A 6,000-nucleotide genomic window follows, 5' to 3' on the forward strand; every position below is an offset into this window, starting at 1 on the left:
ATGTTTTTCCTTGTATTGCTAAGGCTATGTGCTAGTTTTCATGCTTGATTTTCAAGGGTTAAAGACAAAAAACGAGATTTTGTGAAAGAAAAAAGACTCACCTCTTCTAGTCTTTTTTGTATTTCTCTTCCTCCTCTTTCTCTTTGTTTATAGGCTTATGCTTTCTCCGTGTTTATAGGTTTATGCTTGTCTCCTCAATCCAATCCGTTTGAGAAGTTGCTTCTTTAAACTTCTCCTTCCTCTAACTAGTTATTTGAAAAATGGTATTTTTCCTCTCTTTTGTAAGGCCAGTCCACAAAACACCGAGTAGGACTATTTCAGGTAAGAAAGTGCTTCCTCTTTTTTTCTTTCGTTATTTTTGTTATTTACATTGGCCTGCAGCCAGCACCTTAAGCGCTAGCTGCAGTAATGGGTGTAGGAACCCTCTCTTCCCCTATTCCCTCTTCTTTCCCTCTTTTCTCCTCTTCCTTCTCTTCTTTTTCCTTCTTCTTTTCCCCCTCTTCTTTTTCCCTCTCTTTCAATATCTTTTTCCCTCCTTTCCTTCTCTTCTTTTTTCTCTCTTTCAATCTCTTTTCCCCTCTTCTTTTTTTCCCTCTTTCAATCTCTTTTTCTCTCCTTTCCTTCTCTTCTTTTTCCCCTCTTTCAATCTCTTTTCCCCTCTTCCTTCTCTTATGTTTATGCTCTTTTCCTCTCTTCTTTTTCCCCTCTTTCAATCTCTTTTCCTTCTCTCTTTCCCCCCCTCTTTCCCCTCTTTCAATCTCTTTTCATAAGCATATGTATTTGCTTATGCTTAAGCTTTCTCTCTTTTTCTTTTATGCTTATATGCTCATGCATAAGCATAAGCATATGCTTTGTTTCCTTTTCTCTTATGCTTATGCTCTTTTTCCCTCTTCTTTCTCTTATGCTTATGTTATGCATGAGCATATGTCTCCTTCTCCTTCTCCTTCTCCTCCTCTTTTCCTCTTTTCCTCTCTCTTTCCCCCCCTCTTTCCCCTCTTTCACTTTCTTTCCATAAGCATATGTATTTGCCTATGCTTATGCTTATGCATGAGCATATGAGCATATGCTCATGCATAAGCATAAGCATAGGCAAATACATATGCTTATGCTCATATGCTCATGCATAAGCATAAGCTTATGCTTTCTCTCTTTTTCTTTTATGCTCATATGCTCATGCATAAGCATTCTTTCCTTTTCTCTTATGCTTATGCTCTTTTTCCCTCTTATGCCTATGCTTACGCTTTCTCTCTTTTTTTTTAATGCTTATATGCTCATGCATAAGCATAAGCATATGCTTTGTTTCCTTCTCCTTCTCCTTTTTCTTGCATGTCCTTCTCCTCCTTCTCCTTCTCCTTTTCCTTCTCTCTTCTTTCTCTTATGCTTATGCATAAGAATAAGCATATGCTTTGTTTCCTTCTCCTTCTCCTTCTCCTTCTCTCTTCTTTCTCTTATGCTTATGCATAAGAATAAGCATATCCTTTCCTTTCCTTCTCTTTCTCTTATGCTTATGCTCTTTTTCCCTCTTCCTTCTCTTATGCTTATGCTTATGCATGAGCATAAGTCTCCTTCTCTCTTCCTTCTCTTATGCTGATGCTTATACATGAGCATATGTCTCCTCTCTCCCTCTCCTTCTCCTTCTCCTTCTCCTTCTCCTTCTCCTTCTCTTTTCCTTCTTTCAATCTCTTTTCCCCTCTTTCTCCTTTCCTTCTCTCATGAGCATGTCTCATTTTCCTCTTTTCCTCTCTCTTTCTCCCCCTCTTCCCCCTCTTTCTCTTCTTTTCATAAGCATATGCTTATGCATGTCCTTCTCCTTCTCCTTCTCCTTCTCCTACTCTCTTCTTTCTCTTCTTTTTTCCTCTCTTCTTTCTCTTCTCCTTCTCCTTCTCTCTTCTTTCTCTTCTCCTTCTCCTTCTCCTTCTCTCTTCTTTCTCTTCTCCTTCTCCTTCTCCTTCTCTCTTCTTTCTCTTCTTTTTTCCTCCTTCTCTCTTCTTTCTCTTCTCTCTTCTTCTCTTTTTGTCTTGTTTTCATAAGCATATGCCTATTCCTATGCCTATGCTTATGTTTGTTTTTCATTTATCTTTTTTGTGTTTGTGTCTACGTTAGACATGGGATCACGTCGCACGTTCGACGAGTATGGACAGCCTCGTAGGAGGAGACATCACGATCTCTATTCTCCAAAGGACTTTGATTCCTCTCAGGCGACACCTCAGGGGCCTACCCTCCTCTCGGATGTAGCACTGCGACTACCCCTGGCCCGACTCTTCTCGGACATAGCACTGCGACTACCCCTCAGAAAACTCCTTTGCTAGTAGCTCATGGCTTTATCAGGAGTCCCGACAAGTTTGTAGCACAGATGACAAATGAGGAGGCAGCAAGATTCTTCTCTCTGCTATCTCAGAGGACCTCAGCAATTCCCTCTCCCACACCGGTGGCTGGACCTACTGTCTAGCCATCCCCTTGTGCCCCTTCGACCGAGGGGTCATCACCTACGCATGCCTATGTTGTGCTGACTCAGGAGATGTAGATGAGTCAGCACAGTCACATCCCTACAGGTCTCCACTTGGTCCCGAGACACAGTATCAGTCAGGTCCCTTGCCCTCTCCTACTCCCACTACTACTCCTTGCTCCGGAAGCGCTTACACAGCTTCCACTCACTCTGACTTTGCCACTACCATGAGTCCTCCTTACCCAGTCGAGGACCTCTCCTATCAACTCACGGCTGTCGGAGAGATAATAGAAGATAGAAAGGGCAAAGCCGTGATGGCCACCATGAGGCGGTTGATGAGCCACAACTTCAAGAGTGGCATTGCTATTGATTGGTGGTATCAAGATGACCAAAAGAAGCACGTGGTCGTCGATGCATTAAAAGAAAAATACCCTAACCTACCAAATTAGGAGTTCAATGAGAAATACATGCAAGAGCGCATGGGTTTGGTCGTGAAGCATCATAGATCAACCTTGTGTACTTCCATTGCAAAGAGGATGGTTAAACCCAGCTGGGCAGACAAATGTGATTGGAAGTTCTTTAAGAAGTAGAATAGGGACCATCCCGAAATGTTTGAGGGTCGGATGAGGGCTACGAGGAGATGGTTGGACGTCGTAGGTACTTCGCACTTTGGTGCAAGTGGATGGTTGGCATTCGAGGCAATCGTGGTAAGTCTACTTCTCATTTAATGTATTGTTCTATTTGTTTTACTACATATTACATGCACTTTATCTAACTCTCGTAAATTGGGTCCACAGTAAGCTACGATGGGTTGTCTTCCTACAGATGCAAAGACGTGACGCATGTTTTGCATAGGAACAAAGCTGTGGTTTATTGAGTAAGAGGAAATGGGAGTGATGGTCGATTGGGCTGAGGTGGCTGCTTGTACAGTATAAGTCTACTCCTACTTGTAATCTCACTTTTTAAATTGTTTTATTCTTTAAGTTCCAATCTAATTTTCAATTAATATGGTTTCACTCTTAGGGTCAAAGCTCGAGTGTCCCATCACCGGAGGCGAGCGATCATGAGGATTAGGGATCAAGCGCAGCTCACGAGGGTCAGGGAGCAGGCGCAACTCACGAGGACCAAGGATCAGGCCAGCAAGATGAGGATGAGGAGGACAATGATGATTCGAATGAGTAGTAGTAGTAGTAGTAGTAGTAGTAGTAGTAATAGTAGTTTGCATATACTTCGCCATGTATACCATTTTGTATATCGGCTCATTTGAGCGATTTTGTATCACCCTTTTCGAAAGGGTAATTTTGTAACAAACAATGTTGTATATCTTCGACATGTATATGCTTTTGTTGCTCGATCATTTCATTTGAGCGATTTTGTATCACCCTTTTTGCAAGGGAAATTTTGTAAAAAAAACCTTTTTTTTATAATTACCAAAAAAAAAAAACATTAGTGGGGCAAAACAGGGCTTGCTATGGCCCTGTTTAGCCCCACTAATGCTTTTTTTTTAGTTCTGTTAATCGTCACTATATAGCGACGTTTACCAATGTCGCTATATAGCAATGTTTATTGGCATCGCTATATAGCAATGCTTATATAACGATCGTTCTTTTTCGATGCTTATAATGACGTTAATAACAACCTTTGCACCCATTTTTTAAAAAAAATTAGTGTAAAAAATGTCGGTATTTTTATCGGAAAAGGGCCTATGCCTTGTAGTGAGTGTCTGTGGTGGGAGATCTCCACTTGTGATTGGTTGATTGATGGGAGAAATGATGACATTAGCTTTGCAAAGGATTTGCACTTGAACACATGTTGGATGTGAGGGATTATGGAAAAATGTCACAAAACCTTTCAAGACACATCCAAAGTTTTGAGATCTGCTCTATATCTTGCCTTGCCACAAGTAGGACACTCTCGAGCCTCCTTATGTGCTCCATGAAATAGAATGCAATCATTGATGCATGCATGGATGTGCTTGTAATCCAACCCTCCAAGAAATGCCACATGTCTCCTCACCATATCTCTTGAGGCCGGTAATTTATTCTCCCTTGGAAGCAATTTAGATAATAGCCTACACATGAAGACCATAAATGAGAGAAAGTATTCCAATAATTGATCCATTAGCATGATTCACCATGTTTCTAAAACAGATACTTGAGTAATGCATTCAAACACTACTATGCATGGGTCATATTTCAATGCTTAAGCACTGACATTTAGCATGCATGGGGCACTAATCACCGGTACTCAAAGCGGGATTTGTTAAGTATCGCTAGTATATAGTGACTTTAGACATATGTCGCTATATAGCGACGTTTATACAGAGTTGCTATATATAGTGACACTTACCAGACTAGTAGAAGGTCATCATATAGTGATATTGAGATAGTTTCCTATAGCAACATTTTACAGAGAGTGTTTTTTCCCATACGGACCTTTACAGAGAGTTTTCCCCTATGACAGACTTTTTTTCTTTTTCATACATGTTTGATCCTTTGAGATAATAAATGTACAAGAGCATGTACATCAAGGTTGAAGCTCATATATTCATGTCCAAGTTTGAGATGAAAAAAATCAATGAAGAGCATTTACATCAACGGCTTCATCCTAAGCCAAGTCTAACGGGCCAAACAAGTCTATCTCTAACTCTATACCGAGTTGATCTCCTATATCATCATCATACTCTAGCATCGTACGTTCACCTAAGACTTGATCATCTTCTTCAATAAAGTGTGGTGATTCTTGATAATCGTCATCTTCTTCCTCAATATCATGATCTCCATCTTCCTCCCATACAATGTCATTATGTGCATCTTCCTCTTGGCTCATATTGTGATATTCATCTTCTTCGCTAGATCCCTCTAAATCTATTGGATCTGACATTGGTAGTGGCATCTCCATATCCACATCTCTATCTTGAAAATTTTGCTTACTTCGTGGTGCAACTTGGATCACATACCACCATCTTGGATCAAAACGATCCAAATGAAAAACCACCTATATTGAAGATGGGTGCCAAATGCCATCAATCATATATATGAAATTATGCTTAAGTACATGTATCAACGGATCTTTAAAAACAAAAGCTTCAATTAATTAAATCATTAGTATGCACCTGCTCACAATGCTTGGAAATAATAAAAGTATCACTTTCATCGGTCCATAGTTTCGTGGACTCTATTGCAAAGAAACCGCTACTGTCTTTTCTCGCTGTCACATGGGGACCATTGTAAATAGTTCTAAACCATTTTACATCAAAAATGAAAATACTAAATCATCTGAAATCAATTTTATAGATTTTGCATATGGTTCCACAATAATCCAACTATGAGGAGAGAAGATTGGTATCCGAAGCACTTGGTCAGCTATCTTTTGTGAAGTTAGCCATGACTCCACAATCATGCATGACTCTCTTTGAATCGATGCGTTCCATGTGAAAATATCAGTCAATGCATTCCACGTGAAAATGTCATCCATATGACCATAAAGCACTGTACTTTTTATACTGCAAAAGAGCATCATTAAAACAATGAAGATGCATCTATTTTATAGCG

Source organism: Dipteris shenzhenensis, chromosome 30, assembly GCF_047967505.1.
Source record: "Dipteris shenzhenensis isolate YYH24624 ecotype China chromosome 30, Dip_SZ_1.0, whole genome shotgun sequence".
Taxonomy (NCBI): Eukaryota; Viridiplantae; Streptophyta; class Polypodiopsida; order Gleicheniales; family Dipteridaceae; genus Dipteris; species Dipteris shenzhenensis.